The sequence below is a fragment of the Podarcis gaigeae genome (assembly GCF_964106915.1).
Source record: "Podarcis gaigeae genome assembly, chromosome: 5".
Classification (NCBI taxonomy): domain Eukaryota; kingdom Metazoa; phylum Chordata; class Lepidosauria; order Squamata; family Lacertidae; genus Podarcis; species Podarcis gaigeae.
In genome coordinates, this window is record NC_139681.1 from 83556407 (window position 1) to 83576968 (window position 20562).

Consider the following 20562-nt stretch of genomic DNA (forward strand, 5'->3'; position numbering starts at 1 on the left):
CCCTCCTCCATGTGAAACCCTTTAAGATATCTCCTCTCAGTCTCCTCTTTTCCAGGCTAAACATACCCAGCTCCTTCAACTGTTCCTCATAAGACCCTTGATCATCTTGGCTGCCCACCTATGCACACATTCCAGCTTGTCAACATCCTTCTTAAATTGTGGTGCCCAGAATTGGTGCTCTGACTCCTGTAACTTGTCCATCACTTCAGCATGTGCAAACAAATCTCTAACAAACCTTTGCAAACATAAGGCTTCTCTCTCCCATTTTCAAGCTATGATGATTAGCTATGTGATGATGGCATTACGGAAAGGAACTGATGGCAATCAACTGTGTGCCCAGCCAAAACTGATGGAAACAAATGCTTTCACAAGTACTGAAACTGCCCAAAAGTGGAATCACATTATACACACCACACACACACACACACACACATATATATAACTCAGGATCAGGGACGTAGAAAACTGCCTTATACTGAACCAGATCCTTGTTCCTAATAGCTACAATTACCACCATTGGGTCTCCAGTATTTCAGACTGCCTCTTCTCAACATAAGGTTCCTGTTAGGGTTAATTATAAAGTTTTAATCACTGTACAAAATCTCCCAATCCTATTTGGAGATTCCAGGGATTGAAGCAAGGACCTTCTACAGCATATAAGCAAATATTTTTTACTCTCTTAAAAAATAATCATAATAATAGCAACAACAAAATGAGGCCCCTGCCCCTGCAATTATATAGCAGAATGAAAACAGCTTTGGTGGTAAATGGACTAGTTTGTACTGAAAACGAAGTACTGGGGTCAGAGTTCTTTCATTCTTTAAGTGTATGTCTTTTACACCTGGCTCCAAGTGGTGGATCTTGAGACTTCCTTTAAAAAATGAAGTAGATTCCACATGTCTGAAGGCTGCCCACAATCAACAGTGTAGAGTAGGACTCAAGAGAAGCTTGATCAGGATCTGCTGGTTTGTGGGTGATTTGCAGTAGTTCAAGAAGGATCTGACTTGCAATTGCTTTACTGAAAGAAAACAAGAGTGGATTTTTGTGTGGAAGGTCCATGAGCTCACTTCTGAGACTGAAAAACAAATTCCTGGGCTAAGATGCACTCAGTGGTGCCCTGTTCTTTAATTCTAAGAATATGCCAGTCCTCTTTAGAAGCCATTATTTTGCACTTGGCGCCAGCTGGTTGACCTTGGGGTTCTATTAAAAAGAAACACAAAGTAGATTTTGCAAGCTTGTAGTTCGCCCACCCCTAGCGTGGAGCATGATGAATGAAGCAGGGCATGAATTATGAAAACAAGGGGAAAAAACCACTTCTTCGCATCAAGAAACATTTCCATTTATAAGATTGTTTGTGTATAACCATATTGTAAAAAAAAAGCAGAGTTGTGAAGAGGACTGTGAAGCGGGTGAAAATACACAGGGAGGCAAAATAGCTTAAATAGGCAGTAGACAAGGTACAGTATTAAATTACTGGGTTGGATTTTTAACTCTTATATGATATTGATAGAAATCATTCAGTGGAACTTGTGAAATTGCTTGGCTTTAATTTCAGGTAAAACGACACTTAAAAAAAGTTAGAAAGATGATCAATTATTGATTCTGTTCTAGGAATTGTCACTTTGGGGAAAAAGAGAGAAGGTTGGGTTTTTTATTTTACTTGGTTGGCTGGGAATTAAATATCTAGCACAATATTTTAATAACTTGAAATCTTATCAATGAAATTATTACAGATGTTCTCCCGGTTCTTAAAAAAATAATGAACCATGCCAAAGCCTAAAGCAGTCAGATTAATTAGGAATGTTTGGGACTCTAACATTCTCCTCTAACAGCTCCTTTATTCACCCCTTGAAAACCCTCAGATGCATCTTCCACAGTTCCAGAATCCAGAGCTGGATAGAACTTGATGGCATGGAGCTAACAACTTTTAGCCTGTTTTCTGTGGGTCCCCAGTTGGGATATGTGCAATTCCCTAGAAAGATAAACATGTCTGCCATTGTCTGCCATTATAGTCCTTTGGATGTTTCACTCATGAAGGAGTCTTCTAATTGTGACTGAAATTCTGCTTTAGACAAAAGTCAATCTGTGATATGGTCTTCGGTGGAAACATGATTGGGGACAAAAGTATTAAAGGTGAATGAGCATGAGAAAAAGAAACAAATGTCTCATCTCCATGCTTAAGCTCAGGTTCCCCCCGCCCCTGTACAACAAAAAGGTGTAACTTCTTACCGAGATAGGGCCAATGACACCACCTGATATCCTTGGGCAGCTGCTGGGGGACCAATGCTCTTACAGGGCCCCTTGGCACTGATACCTGGGCTGTCTCACCTATGCATCTCCCAAGGCTTGGGTCTACCCAAGCAACAGTGGTAGTGTCTTTGTCTGGGCCTCTTCGGGAAGAAAAGCAGGATATAAATCAAATCACAGGAGCCAACTTCTAGGGGCTGAGGAGGTCTTTAGCCCTCCCCAATAAAATATTTGAAAGCGTTTGTGCACTGTGTCATGTGATCGATTATGTGGAACGGAGCTTACCTGCCCCAACATATTTTATTCAAGTTGGCAGCCCTGAATATAAGAGTAAGACGGCCCTTGAAAGATGCAGCAGTGTATTCCTTCAGACTCCCACATCTAATCACATTTGCATGTGGAGGCCCCCAAGCCACCCCTCAAATAATTCACAACACACACATAATTTTTGTTTAAGGTTTTTGGCATAATTTTGGCCACAACTTTATTGAAATACATAAATGTGAGTGGTTGCTTAGGCATTCGTTAAGACTATCTGTCCCCCCCGCCTGGGGACAGAACTGACTTCCGGATACCAACGGAAGCCAGTAAGGGAGAAGCTGTTTTCAATGGAGCCCAGCAATGGAAGCCCACAGCTGCACTGAGGCAGTACTGAGTGTTGAAATTTGGTCCCCCTAAGAATTTTGTGCCTGGGGTAACCAACCCTGTGGCCCCCTCATGAAATGCCATTGAGTCCCTTCCTCCTTTGATAAGTTAAAATCTCTTCACACCGTAAAGTTCCTGCAAAGGTTAATTGTGAAGTATTAATCAACACACACAATTTTCTACATACTTTCTCCTCCATGGACTCCATAATCTAGGACTGTGATGTTGCTCCTGTCACAAGCTGAACATGGTTGATATCAGTGTAGAGATGAAACAGAATGGACACATGGCTAAATGCATGTGAAAATGTTACTAGAAATAGACTGGCTTGCCCATTCTTGGATTAAGCAAGGTAGGTGCATCATTTGTTGGGAATGGTCTTCATCTACCAGGGCAGAAAATAGAAGCTCCAGTTCTTGTGTCGTCTCAGTAATTTTTAAGGTCAATCTTTCCACCACCATTGTAAAAGTCTACAGCCATTGCACCCCCCTCCATTCCAATGACACTGGAAGAGATGCTCACCTCTTCCTAACTGACTAGAACAGCCATAAGCCATTATTCATAAGCATTTTCAGCAAGAGACAGATGCATGAACTCTCATTTCTGCTGAAGGCTTCTTATGGCGTTAGCATTTACTAAGCTGTGATTAGATAAGATGACACCATGGGAAACAAGATAGAAAAGAGGCTACAGCCAGCAAACTACGGAGCTCAAATATATTGGTCTCTACGGAAGAAGCTCTCCTTTAGAGCAGATTTAGAATGAGCACTCACACTTTACACTGTAGGGGCCCTTTGCGGGATTGCACACGGTGCTTCGGACCTCAAGGAACTTACCAGTTTGTATGGGCTGGCCTGCCTCTCAGTGTTATTCTTTGGAGGCACACGCCCAGCCTCAGTTAGTCAATTTACACAGCTGGGAGGTGGGGCCAGTCGCATAAATAGGGGGAGGAGCCAGCAGCAGCCAAGCAGTCAACTCAAGAGCTTCACCCCCCAAGCCACCCCTCCCTTTGTTTAATGTTTCTAGTTTGCAGGTTAACCTTTTTCTTCCTGTTTAGCGGAGGCTGCTACGGTCTTTTGCCTGGTTGCTGTTGAAGAGCCGGGAAGAAATTTTCCTGCATTGGCAGGTTTTATCTTCCTCGTAGCAATTCGTCACAACTGTGGCAGTTTTAGGCCTTGGGTGGAATTCTTTAATCTTTTCTTCCCTGTGGGGGGGTGTGGTGACCCCCCCCCCCACGGTGGCGATTCCAGGGTCCCCTCTTAAAGGGCCATACACTGAAAGGTTGTCAGTGAACTCCCCTGCGTTTGGGGATATGGGGTGGGCTGCCTGCGTATACATACGTCTTGCAGAGCATCCCCATATCCCATTTACCATGAGGAGCTCCAGTTCCCCCCGGTTCCGGGGCCGGGAGGGATACATGCCCAATGCCTAAGCCAAGGTTCTTCTACATTTGAAAGTTTGAAAGTTGTGGCCAAATTTTAATTCCATAACACATTGCCATAATGCCAAGCTCTCTATATATTTATTTCACACACAGAAGAGTGAATTTGCCCAGATCTCACCTGAAAGCTTCTTTTTACAGGGCTACACTTTGTTGCCAATGGTATTTCAAGCACTTATTGAGAAGCAGATGAAATAACCTAAATATCTATCCATTTCACATTCCTAGAAACTTTTATATTAGGGGAAATTGGGGCATTTTTCAGCTTGAGGGCTGCACTCTCTTCTGATCAGTGTTTTTGGGTACACTGACCAGTGGTGTGTGGGGTCAGAGGCAAAAGTGGTATAAAGAATAAATGACAATGGTGATGATGATGATGATAATTCAATCAATCAATCAATCAATCAATCTTTATTATGGTCCAGAGACCCAACAAATCATTACAAATCAATACACAATTCATACAGCCTACCTCCAGGTTAAACAAGCATTTTGTTTAGAATATAGGGCTCATTTATTCTTGCAACCACCGATAAAAAGTTTGCCACTGCTAACGTTCTAGCATTTGTCCGGTCTTCCAGTAGGAACCTGACATAGTGAGCCTCTGATTTTCCTGGGAAAGGTACTAGCAAGGGTAGTATCAGTTCAGCCCTGGCCTGCTCATATTTTGCACAATGCAACAAAATATGTTTTATGGAACCGATGTCTTGAGCACACGAGCAAAGTCTGTCCTGGAAGGGAACTCCTCTCAACCTGCCATCCAACACTGCAGAGGGAAGATGATAATTAAAAGTGGGTAGAAAAAATGAAAAAAATAAAAACACACAGGAAAAAACAACAGAAAAGGCTAAAAACATGGAATAGATAAACATTAAAAAGTAACGAAACACTAACAGAATTAAAACAATGTATAATAAAGATATATTTAAAATACAAATAATAGCAACAATAAAAAAACGTCGTAGCACCATCCTTTTCCTAGAAGCCTGCTGGAATAAGAAAGTTTTCACCTGCTGTCAGAAGGATAGCAAGGAGGAAGCCAAGTCTAATTTCTCTTGGCAGGAAAATCCAAAGATGTCAGAGGCTGGATCTACACTGACCTGTTTAATGTTATTTTCCCCTATTAGAATGATATTAGATATGTCATTCCAAAACATCACAGGGCATACTTGTTAATCAAAAAGTTTTTTACCTTGTTTTTTGGGGGTCAAATGTAAGTAACATCTGGCCACACCATTTCCCCAAACACTGTTTTTTCCCCTGCTGCTGGTCTCTCCGCTCCATCCTCTGATGTCACATTTTAATTCGTCCTTTCTCCCTCCCTCCCTCTGTGTCCTTTGTTATTTGAACTGAACATTGTCCCCCCAATACCACTGGAAGGGGAGGCAGAGTTTGAATGTGGCAAAAAAAGGGGGAAGGGGAACACTACATAGGGGCATATGAGCCGTGTTTCACTGATATAGCAGCACAGACCAATTTTAAAAAGCAATAAAAAGACAAGGTAATAACGCATTGTGAATGTAAAAAGTAGGGCGTCATGTGTCCATCTATGTCATGGGTAGGCAAACTGAGGCCAGGGGGCCTGATCTGGCCCAATCGCCTTCTCAATCTGGTCCGCGGACGGTCCAGGAATCAGCGTGTTTTTACATGAGTAGAATGTGTCCTTTTATTTAAAATGCATCTCTGGGTAATTTGTGGGGCATAGTAATTCATTCATTTTTCCCCCTTCAAAATATAGTCCAGCCCCCGCCCCCACAAGGTCTGAGGGACAGTGGACCGGCCCCCTGCTGAAAAAGTTTGCTGAACCCTGATCTATGTAATCAAAACCATTCCTTAACTCTTCCTTAATGTTAAAAACCGTTAGTGTAGCTCCATCCTGGGAGGAATAACCACCGAGAAGGCCCTTTGCTGTATCCCTACCAAGTGTGGCTGTGAGACAGGTTGTTGGACTGAGAGAAGGGCCTTCTTCAAAGATCTCAGAACCTGGGCAAGTCCATGTGAGGGAATATGGTATTTCAGATATCTTGTACCTAAGCTGAATAGGGCGTTATAGGCAACAAACCAACACTTTGAATTGTGTCTGGAAATTAACTGGTAGACAGTGAAACTGTTGTAGCAACTTCCACAATTGCTGCTTGCTTGTTATATATTTTCTTGTTGGCCAAGCAGTTGAAAAATGAATGTGCAGCATTTAAATGATGCCTTCCATTCATTTCTGGGAGATAGCTGTTACGGTGTCCTTTTAATTAAGACATCTGGTGGGGAAAAACAAAGATTTTTGCTTCTGGTACAGTTGCATAGGAAACGCAGGGAAAGGTCACTTAGGAACTTGTAGATGCTGCCGGTCTGCAGGAATGTTTGCCAGGCTGCATTTAAATATGCTCTTTTAAGGGAGTCAGCTGTCTTATATGACTTCATATGTAGAGACTTTAAACGAACTGGCAAGGCAGGATAAATTGGGTTGCCAATCGCCAGAATACAAATGAAGTCATTTTTATGTTTGTGTGCGTGCGCATGAGAGACAGAGAAGAAGATGGGGAAAGTAATAAGGTGTGGGCACGGTGTGGGGAAGACTGCCATTCTGGTCATGTGGGAAATTGGGGCAGGTGGAGGAGAGCATGCAAATGAAGAAACGTTGCAAAGAGAAAAGAAGGGAGAGAGAGGAAGGAGCAATGCAAATGAATGAGAGCTCAAGAGTTATTCAGATACGTAGAATCTCTGGAGTGGGGATGAAAAATAGATTGGTTTGAGTTTGGCAGGAGCGGGTTTGGAGTTGAAATCCAAATCATCTGTAGAGCACATTGTTGACTACTAAGGTAAAAAGGTAGCCTGGACGGTTACTCCTGGATGGTTAGGTCCAGTCAAAAGTGACTGTGGGGTGCATCACTCATTTCGCTTCAGGCTGAGGGAGCCTGCATTTGTCTACAGAAAGCTTTCTGGGTCATGTGGCCAGCATGGCTAAACCTCTTCTGGTGCAACGGAACATCGTGATGGAAACCAGAGTGCACGGAAACACCGTTTACCTTCCTACCACAGGGGTACCTGTTTATTTACTTGCACTGACGTGCTTTTGAACTGCTAGGTTGGCTGGGACAGAGCAACAGGAGCTCACACCGTCGTGGGGATTCGAACCGCCGACCTTCTGATCGGCAAGCCCAAGAGCCTCAGTGGTTTAGACCACAGCCCCACCCACATCTCTGCTGGCTACTACTGCTTTACTGACCTGGCTAGAGATATGCTTCAGCATAAAGTCCTGGTGGCCCATCAAACAGGGCACTATGCACAGAACTATAAGTTGCCAAGCAGAAGAAACAGAAGACATCAAAAAGAGGTGGCAAGAATACACAGAGGAATTATGCCAGAAAGAAATGGATGTCTCATACACCCCAGGTAGTGTGGTTGCTGACCTTGAGCCAGACATCCTGGAGAGTGAAGTCAAATGGGCCTTAGAAATCACTGCTAATAACAAGGCCAGTGGAAGTGATGATATTCCAGCTGAACTATTTAAAATTTTATTTTTATTTTTTATTTTATTTTATTTTATTTTATTTATTTACACAACAAGAAAAACACACACACAAAAACACAAATACCAAATTCCACACAAATTACAAAAATAACCATAGACACATAATTTTCTTGGCAAACAATAAAACATCTATTGGTCTTAACACTAAAGACCCAACTTCCCGTCTATTCCATATTTCAAATTCATATTACTTACTGCCAATACACATTTTTTTCATAATTAAACTTATTCTCAATAAATCTAATTTCTTCTATCTACCTAGCAACTATTACTGAAGTTCCTCAAATGCTGCAACAGAGTTTAAACTACTATATTTATTTTTCAGATATTCTTTGAAAACCTCCCATTTAGAAACAAATTCCTGTTTTGATTTATTCTTTATTTTTTCTGATAAACCATCTAATTCGGCATATTCTGTCAGCTTTTGGATCCAATCTTGTATAGAGGTGATTTCATTACTCTTCCATTTTGCTGCGATCAAAACTCTTGCTGCCGCCGTCGCATATAAAAAGATACCCTTCCTCTTTTGTGGAATATCGAAATCTGTTATTCCCAGGAGGTAGACCTCTGGTTTTTTATTGAAAGAGATCTTTAGCATTTTTTGCAGTTCTGCATGTATACTCTCCCAGAATACCTGTATTTTCCTACATGTCCACCACATATGGTAGAATGTTCCTGAGTCTCCGCATCTCCAACAATTACTTGACACATTTTTATACATTTTTGAAAGTTTCTATGGTGTTAGATACCATCAATGTTGCATTTTTTGAAAATTCTCTCTAATCGTGTAACAGTTTGTGAATTTCCAATTGATCTTCCATAAATTTTCCCATTGGGCCATGGTCATTGAATGGCCAAAATCCTGGGACCACCTCACCATTGCCACTGTTACCTCCTCCTCCTTGACTGTCCAGTCAAGGAGGAGTCGGTAAGTTTTGGAAAGAGTTTTTCTTTTAGAATTTACAAGATCAGATTCGAATCAGGAAATATCTACTGAGAACCCCTTTTGTTTGTCAGATTTAAATTTTTCAAATAACTGATGGTATTGGAACCAGTCTGAAATGTGTTCTCTTATTTCCTCAATTTTTTTAAATTTTATTTGGTTATCTTCATTTTTTAGAAGTATTTTATATATTGGCCAGCTTTCCTGAGTATTTTTCCATTTTACTGCTATGGCTTCTACTGGAGAAGTCCACCACGCGACTTTAGGCACCATCAGGTCTTTATATTTTTCCCATACAGCAAAGAGTGGCTTTCTTATTATATGGTTGGTAAATTTTTTATGAATTTTCGCTTTTCCATATATTAGGTAGGCGTGCCATCCCCAACGATTGTCAAAACCTTCCAGGTCCAGGAGGTCCAGATCCTGCAGCGTGCACCAATCTTTTAGCCAGGTGAAACAGGCTGCCTCGTAGTAAAGTTTTAGATCGGGTAGGGGAAAGCCTCCTCTCTCTTTTATGTCTATTAAGATCAGGTGTTTAATCCTAGGTTTCTTTCCTTCCCACAGAAATTTGGAAATTTCTCTTTGCCATATCTTGAGACAACCTGCTTCACCCAGTATCGGAATCATTGGAAATAAAAAGATTAATTTTGGAAGCACATTCATCTTTATAATGGAAATTCTACCCAGGAATGTTAATTTTACTTTACTCCAGGTTACCAAGTTTTTTCTAATCTCTAGCCAAGTTTTGGTGTAATTATCCTGAAATAAGTTTATGTTCTTGGGGGTGATCCAAATACCCAAGTATTTCGCTTTTGAAGAGATTTTCGAACTATTTAAAATTTTAAATGATGATGCTGTCAAGGTGCTACACTCAATATGCCAGCAAATTTGGAAAACTCAGCAGTGGCCAGAGGATTGGAGAAGATCAGTCTACATCCCAATCCCAAAGAAGGGCAGTGCCAAAGAATGCTCCAACAACCGCATAATGCACTCATTTCACACACTAGCAAGGTTATGCTTAAAATTCTACAAGGCAGGCTTAAGCAGTATGTGGACTGATAACTCCCAGAAGTGCAAGCTGGATTTCGAAGGGGCAGAGGAACCAGAGACCAAATTGCAAACATGCGCTGGATTATGGAGAAAGCTAGAGAGTTCCAGAAAGACATCTACTTCTGCTTCAGTGACTATGCAAAAACCTTTGACTGTGTCGACCACAGCAAACTATGGCAAGTTCTTAAAGAAATGGGAGTGCCTGATCACCTCATCTGTCTCCTGAGAAATCTCTATGTGGGACAAGAAGCTACAGTTACAACTGGATATGGAACAACTGACTGGTTCAAAATTGGGAAAGGAGTACGGCAAGGCTGTTTATTGTCTCCCTGCTTATTTAACTTATATGCAGAATTCATCATGCGAAAGGTTGGGCTGGATGAATCCTAAACCGGAATTAAGATTGCCGGAAGAAATATCAACAACCTCAGATATGCAGATGATGCAACCTTGATGGCAGAAAGTGAAGAGGAATTAAAGAACCTTTTAATGAGGGTGAAAGAGGAAAGCGCAAAATATGGTCTGAAGCTCAACATCAAAAAAACGAAGATCATGGCCACTGGGCCCATCACCTCCTGGCAAATAGAAGGGGAAGAAATGGAGGCAGTAAGAGATTTTACTTTCTTGGGCTCCATGATCACTGCAGATGGTGACAGCAGTCACAAAATTAAAAGACGCCTGCTCCTTGGGAGAAAGGCGATGGCAAACCTAGACAGCATCTTAAAAAGCAGAGACATCACCTTGCCAACAAAGGTCCGTATAGTTAAAGCCATGGTTTTTCCAGTAGTGATGTATGGAAGTGAGAACTGGACCATCAAGAAGGCTGATCGCCGAAGAATTGATGCTTTTGAATTATGGTGCTGGAGGAGACTCTTGAGAGTCCTATGGACTGCAAGAAGATCAAACCTCTCCATTCTTAAGGAAATCAGCCCTGAGTGCTCACTGGAAGGACAGATCGTGAAGCTGAGGCTCCAATATTCTGGCCACCTCATGAGAAGAGAAGACTCCCTGGAAAAGACCCTGGTGTTGGGAAAGATGGAGGGCACAAGGAGAAGGGGACAACAGAGGATGAGATAGTTGGACAGTGTTCTCGAAGCTACAAACATGAGTCTGACCAAACTGCGGGAGGCAGTGGAAGACAGGAGTGCCTGGCGTGCTCTGTTCCATGGAGTCACGAAGAGTCGAACACGACAAAACGACTAAACAACAACAATAAGTTGCCAGATCAAAACCTTGCAGTTCCTGTTGCAGTCTGAGGTAAGAAGGGAAAGGTATGGCGTAATGTGCAGATAGAAAAAAGGAAAAAGGAATGAAAGGAGACCCACCCCCAAAGTCATCTGTTTTGTAGATGACATTTGTAATCTGGGTACTGACAGCAAGATAAACTCTCATGGCACACATCTGAAATGGCAGTGTACACAAGTTCCCCTAAACAGATGCTCTCTGTACCAGGAAAGAACAAAGAGATATTAATCAGCAACCATTATGGGTGAGCTAAATAGCACTTCTGATATCACTGGGGATGCCCTCTTTGCCCCCTGTAACATGAAGGGAGAGTGAAGGGGCAGATCACTATCCATATCGGTATCATATGCAAATAGTCTCCAGCATGCTTTTCTGTCTCTGCATCTACTTGCCTTGTAGATGCACATTACAATTCCTGGAAACAACAATGATATGATAATGATGTAAGTGTAGCTTGTTTTGAGTGCTTAAAGAGTCATTGATTTGTTGTGAAGCCTCTAATTAAGGTAACATTCATAATGCTTTAATGGTAGCATTTAATGCTGATCTGCTATGTGAACAGTAAAAGAACCACTTCAAGTCAGGAATAGAAGTTACACCACAATCCTAACCATGTGTGTTCAGAAATAAGCCATAGTGCATTCAGTGGGGCTGCCTCCCAGGTACCTGGGGTTAGTATTGCAGCCTTAGTCTATGAATGAGGTAGAGAAGGACTGTAAGTCTGGTAGTTAAGAACACTATCAGGTTTATTCCCTCCCCCCCAACTGTTTTGTACAAATTATATTAGAAGCCCGTTGAATCAGAACCTGTCTTGCAACGTAACTCTCACTAGTCTTTGAAAATGGAAGAAATTTGATAATCTGTAAGAAACCACATTGGCAAATCTTTGGGCTAGATGCATCAATGCAACATCTGATATGTTCCAGGTGCATGAAAGGTTGTATATATACCCTCGCCCTTCCTGCCCAAGGAGTGCACCAGACCTGCCTCAGAAATTCCTGGGCATCAACTTGGAACTATTAGGTTTGAAGAGGAATATGGAATCTAATAAGTGTAAAATGGAGCATGTTTGATTTCTAACTTTTATAGTCAAAATTGACTGTGTGATTTTTGTGTGTTCAGACTCAGAAACCTCCCCCCTAAATAAATTCACACATGACTCAAATTTTGGTTTGGTATTTGGCAGAATTTAGGCCACAACTTTATTGATTACAGAAAGTGACTGGTTGCATAGGCTCTGGTTCGACTAGCTCACTGCCATGCAGGTAGCGCTGACCCAGGGTTCCAGCATAGGTCAGCCAAGGGTGAACACCTGGATAAGTGGAAAGTTGGGAACGGGCTATGTCCGCCACCCAAATGTCCCCCTGTACTCAGGCACAGGCACAACCCCCTCTCAGGGGTTGACCAAACCATTGAGTCCCTGGATTCCTTTAATGGAATACCCTTCACATAAGGATGGTGAGAGCGTTCTCCCATCCCTATCACCTGAACCAGGGCCTATCTGCAACCTTACAAGTTGTGACGATTTACTACGCGGCAGGCGAAACCCAAATGGCAACAGCCAGTCAGCCAAGTGGGGAAAATTCCTGCCATGCCCCTGTCCCAACAACAGATGACACATGACGGCATAGCAAGGTCAAGCGCAAGCCCTAAAAGTAGGAAGAGGTGGGTGGGTGTTCCAAACGCACACACCAAAAGAGGAAGCTCTGGGTCGCGTGCATGGGCATAAATATGTCCTGCGAACCGTTTGGACTGCGTCCCATTGCCCAGATTGCACCCAGCTTTGAGAGACCTCCCAATCGGGTGTTGTGGCTGACCAATCGTACCCACCCACAACACAGGGTGTCTGTTGTCCAGATCTCACTGCAATACGTGCCCTCTTTAAGAGAGGACCCACATTGCAGACCCACATTAGATTTTATACATGCACGTCACATTTGGTAAGGACATCATGTTTTTACACCCATGAACTGATACAAACTGCATCTGCGTAAAGGAATGTCAGATCTTTCCCAAAGTATATTACCAACACTCAGTCACAGAAATAGCTGCATTGGTTTCCAATTAGTTTCTGGGCCAAATATAAGGCATTCATGCCACAATTTAAAGCCCTAAAGGGCTTAAGCCCAGGTATTAAGATCAACAGAGGCAGCCCTCTTGGTTGTTCCATCTCCCTCAGAAGTCCAAGTGGTGGTGCCCTGGAGAGGAAATTATCTGTGGTAGCCTCTGAATTGTGCAACTCCCTACCTACAGAAATTTGTTTGGCACCTTCATTACACAACTTTCCACAAATGCTGAAGATGTACCTCTTTATCTTAGTCTTTGACACCTGAGATGTGTGTTTTCAGGGCCTACTCTGTCCCTCTGATTATAACTGGTTTATCTGTTTTTAATTCCGGATTTTGAAACTTTTGAAACTCTCCCTGGGACTTAGCGGTGAAGGATGGGTAGAAGTAGCAGCAGCAGAAGTAACAACATCAACAACAACAACAACAACAACAACAACAACAACAACAACAACAGAGGTTTACCTGTAAAGGCTCTCACCCCTAAGGCCCAGGGAAGCATAGCAATGAAAATGCTAGCAGATCACATTAACGTAATTTGAAGCAGGCATCTCTCAAAGGCAAAACAGGGACAGATATGCACCAGAGATAGATGCTGGGAAAATTTTGGATAAACAGAAATAGTGGGAGCAGATGGCAAGCTATTCTAGAGATTTTACTCCCACAGAAAGGCAAATTATTATTTAAGTCCTGTTTAGATTTCAAATGGACATAATTTCATCTTTCCCCAATATGATTCAAATGGAATAATTTGAATAATTCAACAACAGGACTTTAAAGTCAACCTGATGACAAAAGATTAAAAAAATAGTAATGAGGCCACGAATGTACTGCAACATATTCCAGATATTCACAGATTGGCATTTACTGTGGTGTCCACTCTGAAACATTTAGTTGCTATAGGAACTGCGATACCATGTTAGTTTTATGCAGGAATACTTCTATCCGTAGCATGGCATTAATACTTTATGTAAGCACCCTCTTTAATAGTTGTTAATAAAAGCAGGCAAGCAAGCATGATTCTTACTCTTAATAATAGATAAATATACTGTATCTAATTCAGACCCTCCAAGTGTCTCTATTTTCCAGCGACAGTCCTGGATTTACAGAAGCCACCCTGGTTTCTGATTTGATCCTGGAATGTCCCGCTTTTCCTTAGGATTCTCCTGTTTTCATCAGAGAAATGTTGGACAGTATGGAGTTATCCAACCCCCGAACCATCTGAAGTCAGCCCTGTATAGGGAAGTTTTTTAGTGCTTAATTATGTTTTTATATATGTTGGAAGCCACCCAGAATTGCTGAAGTATTATTATTATTATTATGGTACCTTGGTATTCAAACGCCTTGGTTCCCAAATGCCAAAAACCCAGAAGTAAGTGTTCCAGTTTTTGAACGTTTTTTGGAAGCCGAACATCCAATGTGGCTGTCAGCTATTGGTTCCGGGGCCCCTGCACCAAAGTTTGGCACTTTTGTTTTTGCTATTTTGCGATTTTGTTTTTGAGGTTTTTTTTGGTTAATTTGTTTTTGTGACTGTGTGGAACTCAGTCAGCTACTGATTGATTGGTTGTATGACTGTGGAAATGGATAAAAGCCCCCCCCCATCCAAAAGCCCCCTCAGTCAAAACAAATGGGGAAGGGGGCAGGAGATCTGTACCGCCGGACGTCCCCAGTTCCCCTTTGGCAGTGGTGATGGCAGTCAGCAGCCTGGAGCCAACCTGGTAGCACAGTTGGGTCTGGCTGGCTTCAGGAGCTGCTCGCTGCTGTAGTGCTGGAAGTTCTGGCAAGGAAAAATGGCAGGCGCCATGACAGTGAGCAGCTCCTGGAGCCAGCCAGAGCCAATTGCACTACTAGGCTGGCTCCAGGCTGCTGAGGCTGCCGCTGCCACGTTTCCCGGGAACAGATTTGCAAATCCGGGGACATTCCGGGATCGGAATTTGTCCAGGGACAGATTTGCAAATCCGGGGACTGTCACCCAAGAACCAGGGACATCTGGTAACCCTAGTTTTGGGGTTTGTTTTTAAAAGTCTGGAATGGATTAATCCATTTTGCATTACTTTCTATGGGAAAACATGCCTTGGTTTTGGAACGCTTTGGTTTTGGAACAGACTTCCGGAACGGATTAAGTTTGAGAATCAAGGTACAACTGTATGATGATGATGTTGTTGCAGTGTAATGCTGTCAGGTACAACTGTATGATGATGATGCAGTGTAATGCTGTCAGGATGTACAGCAGTGCGCAGTTACAGATTGATGAAGGATACTGTTTTCATTAAAATCAATGCATCAAAATCAATAGTTAGTTAGCCATGTCTGTTAATTCCAATGGGTGTAGTCTGAGTAGGGCTAACACTCCTGAGTAGCTACAATCCATGACCTGTGGCTCTGCCCTTAAATTCCAGGTTCAACTGCAGACGATTTATATGAAACAAGCCTAGAATTTCACCGTGCTGCATTTTCAGAGACGCTTGGAAATGGAGTTTCAAAAAGATTCTCGTTCCCATCCCTGTAATAACCATGTGTGTGTGTCTGTGTCTGTTTGTGCCTGTCTGGAACCTGCCATTTTCAATATGAAAATGGTCATTTGTGTATATGCACCAGCTGGAAATCCCTTCGCCTACCTACAATTGCTTCCCATTGTTGCTGATAAGTTACAATTGTTATATTCTGTGTTGGTTGTGGAGATAATTACAGCGATCCATTCAGGGCTCGGCCTCCAGAGATGGGAGTTTGTGACACCTGGAAATAGCTGCTCATTACTGACAGGTAGGGGTGTGCACAGAGCCAATTTAGACCCAGAGAAACAGACAAAAATAGACCCTTTCCCGAATGTGGCAGGCCTTGATGAGGCTTATACTGCACTAGGATTTGTCTGAACCACACAGAGGCTATTGCCCCTTAATATGGCTTCTCTGCCTCAGTGTATAATCCATTCAGTTACTCTTTTATTTCTGAATCCTGAATTCTGAATAGTAAAAACACTCGGATTTCGGGGGTGGGGGTGGGGGGAATGCCGAACATTTCAATTGCTGAAGAATATTGCTACACTTACTAATAGAAAACTAATTTTTCTTTTTTTCTTTTTAAATATTTTTTTTATTTCTAAATTTTCAACACAAATTAAAACTAAGTAATTATTTATGCCTTCTGAACTTCCCCCCACCCACCCTGGTTTCCAATGTCTCCCCTTTGTTTCCTTACACATCTTATCTTTTCCATTCAATCTCAAATCCATTAATAACCTTAAGACATGGGACTTCATTGATGCTATATCAATCCTGCTAATGTTTTTAACTATTTACAATGAACTTTAAGATATTCTATAACAAAAAAAAAAAAAAAATCCAGTCTTGTACAAACCTTTCACCTTGGTTGCGGATCTTCCCTGTCATCTTTGCCATTTTAGCATAGTCTATCATCTTTGTTATCCATTCTTCCTTCGTTGGAACTTTCTTTTCCTTCCATCTTTGGGCAAATAGCATCCTTGCTGCTGTGGTTGCATACATAAATAGTCTTTTAACATTTCTTGGTACGTCTTCACCTGTTATTCCTAATAAAAAGGCCTCTGTTTTTTTAACAAAAGTTATCTTAAACATTTCCCCCCCAATTAGTTATAAATCATTTCCCAGAGGCCTACTGCCTCATTACACGACCACCACATATGATAGAATGTACCGTATTTTTTGCTCTATAAGACTCACTTTTTCCCTCCTAAAAAGTAAGGGGAAATGTGTGTGCGTCTTATGGAGTGAATGCAGGCTGCGCAGCTATCACAGAAGCCAGAACAGCAAGAGGGATTGCTGCTTTCACTGCACAGCGATCCCTCTTGCTGTTCTGGCTTCTGGGATTCAAAATATTTTTTTCTTGTTTTCCTCCTCCAAAAACTAGGTGCGTCTTGTGGTCTGGTGCGTCTTATAGAGCGAAAAATACGGTACCTACTTTATCTTTGCACTTCCAGCACACATTAGATGAATTATTATACATTTTAGCTACCATTGATACATAATTTTCATATACCGTAATTTTCTTTTAAAGCACTACAAGCCGTAAATTTTAAATCTTCTTTCCACAACTTCTCCCATGAATTGAATGGTATATTGTAACCTATATCCTATAGGTTAGAAAACTAATTTTTCAAAGTTCCTATACTTATGTAGCAAAAAGGCACACAAAAGGGGAATGTCAGCAGGTTTGTGGGGAGCTTCAGGAAGTCCAAAAAATATACATACAGTGGTACCTTGGGTTAAGAACTTAATTCGTTCTGGAGGTTCTTAACCTGAAACTGTTCTTAACCTGAGACACCACTTTAGCTAATGGGGCTTCCTGCTGCTGCCCTGCCGCCACCGCGCGATTTCTGTTCTCACCCTGAAGCAAAGTTCTTAACCTGAGGTACTATTTCTGGGTTAGCGGAGTCTGTAAACCTGAAGCGTCTGTAACCTGAAGCGTCTGTAACGCGAGGTACCACTGTATTTTTAAATAACCAGGGTGGGAGAACCCCGAAAACTAAATAACACTCAGTGGGCACAGAATGCTGGCTGACTAGTTGGCAGGTAAAACTGAGGAATGTGGGGAGGAATGGAATAGTGTATCATGGCATACCCTCCAACATGTTGGGTCCAATAAAGGTAAAGGACCCCTGACCATTAGGTCCAGCCGTGACCGACTCTGGGGTTGTGGCGCTCATCTCACTTTATTGGCCAAGGCAGCCGGCATACAGCTTCCGGGTCTTGTGGCCAGCATGACTAAGCCGCTTCTGGTGAAACCAGAGCAGCGCACGGAAATGCCGTTTACCTTCCTGCTGGAGCGGTACCTATTTATCTACTTGCATTTTGATGTGCTTTTGAACTGCTAGGTTGGCAGGAGCAGGGACTGAGCAACAGGAGCTCACCCTGTCACGGGGATTCGAACCGCCAACCTTCTGATCAGCAAGCCCTAGGCTCTGTGGTTTAACCCACAGCGCCACCCGTTGCGTCCCATACCAATGGCCTATTTAGCTTAGTGTTGCCTGTACTGACTGGCAGCAAATCTCCAGGGATTTAGACAGGGATCTTTTTCAGGAGATGCTTATCCTGAGACCTTTTGCACACAGCCACTAAGCTACAGCCCTCTGCCAACTGCAATTGATTTTTAAAGTGCTGGTCACACCATTTCTAATGGTGTCAGTGACATTGTATCCAGGAGGGCTTTTATTGAAGAAGAATTTGCAGATGGGTTAATCAATTGCTGCAGTCATTCACAGCTGGTCAAAGTCTACTCACACTGCTTCACCTTCTCTCCCACTGTGCAACCATGTACCATGAACAAGCAAGCAAGGTTCATGGGAAGAAAACATGCCTAGGTCACCCGTCCAAATCCTTCCAATTAAAAGGTTTGTTTAGGCTCAGGAAGTGGCAAAGCACTCCCCAGATGAAAGAACTGGCAACCTTTCTCTCAGACACTATGGAGAAAAGAAGCCCAAGGGGGAATAATTTGATCTATGAGCTCTGAGTAGGTGGCGATGGGTTTTGAGTCTGCATTTAAAGGAAAGATTTATATACAGTCATGTGATCTGGGTCAGACCTTTTAGGACAGTGCTTTTGCAAATATGAACAAGTATGTGGTGTAGTGGTTAAGAGCAGTGGACTCGTAATCTGGTGAACCGGGTTCGCTTCCCCGCTCCTCCACATGCAGCTGCTGGGTGACCTTGGACTTCTCTGAAGTCTCTCAGCCTCACTCACCTCACAGAGTGTTTGTTGTGGGAGAGGAAGGGAAAGGAGATTCTTAGCTCCTTTGAGACTCCTTAGCTGCCCTTAAGGGGAGTGAAAGGCAGGATACCAAGTCCAAACTCCTCCTCCTCCTCTTCCTCTATCCCACCTTTCCTCCAAGGAGTTCCAGGTGGTATACATGTAGTTCTCCCCAGTCCATTTTAACCACACAACAACCCTGTGAGGTAGGTTAGGCTTAGAGACTATGAATAGGGCCACGTCACCCAGTGAGATTCTTGGTTGAGTGACAAACAGAACATTACTCTCCTAGGTCTTCTTCTAGCACTCTAACAATTACATCACACTGGCTAGCAACTGGAAGATCCAAGAATCAAAAGGACAAGGCTGAAACATACCCCCCATCTTGGAGAGAATTACTTCCACTTCTACTAGACATGACACCTTTTAAGCAGATTTCCTGGGGCCAGGTGCATATGTTCTTTTTTGTGGCAAGCTACAGTGGCGTAAAGGTTAAACTGCTGAATTAAGACTGGAGAGACCCAGGTTCAGATCCCCATTCAGTCATGAAGTTCACTGAGTAACTTTAAGTCAGTCTCTATCTCTTGACCTGCCTTACAGGGCTGTTGTGGCAATACAATGGAGGGGTAAGATAAATTTCTTGAAGAACAGTTGGGATGCAAATAAAAAAAGAAAGAAACAGTCTATCTCCTTGGGGTTCCAGAAAGGAAACCAAGGTCACATTCAAATCATACATTTGAAGCACTCCTATTCAACAGTCATTACTCCCCCCCCCAAAAAAATAATAATTATGGGAACCGTGGTTTCTTAAAGGTGTTAGGAACTGTAGTACTGTGAAGTGTCCCCTAATAGTTATCAGCACTCTTAACAAACAGCTGTTCCTGGGATTCTTTAGGAGAAGCTATCACGGAGTAAGTAGCATAAGAGTGCTTTAAATGTAGGGTTAGGTATTGACACAGGAAGACAAAATACAGTGGTACCTTAGTTCTCGAATTTAATCCATCCTGGAAGTCCGTTTGACTCCCAAAACATGTAAAAACCAAGGCACGGCTTCCAATTGGCACAGGTACCCCGGAAACAATAGCCGGTAGCGACATCGGATGCTCAGCTTCCGAAAAACGGAACACTTACTTCCAGGTTTTCAGCATTCAGGAGCCCATTTGTTCGTCAACTAAGCCGTTTGAGAACCAAGGTTCCACTGCAGATGCTTTTTTGTTTTTTTTAAGGATTCTTATCTCTAAACTTGTAACTTTTGTCCCCATCCTCTCCCTTGCCAGAGCCAAACATACAGTATTAATGTGAGCTGAGTTTTGTTGTTTTAAATTTAACACATTTTCTGCTGCATTTTGGTTTCTCCTACGATGAATGGGTAGTCTGAGAGAATTCAGAAGCACTTGATCCAAAGTAAGTCGCTTAAAGGGTTAAGCCATGAAGTGATTGTTGCCTAAATTGCTTTGCCTAAATAGCTAGTGGCATGTGGACGTTCAAATTACATATGATTTCAACCACAGGTATGAAATTTACGGCATGTAATGCCTTAAGAGAGAATATTATGAAAATGATGTACAGGTGGTACATGACACCAGTCAAGCTTGCAAAAATATATCATTTGCCCGATAATAAGTGTTGGAAATGTAAAGAAAAGGAAGGTACATTCTTTCACCTTTGGTGGACGT

The 20562-nt window shown here is 42.4% G+C and overlaps 1 long non-coding RNA gene across 1 annotated transcript in view; it reads left to right on the forward strand.

Annotated features, from left to right (window-relative positions):
* LOC310845123 overlaps positions 1–20562 on the forward strand; it is a 57619-nt gene that overhangs the window by 32126 nt on the left and 4931 nt on the right. The gene's annotated exons all lie outside the window — the stretch shown is intronic.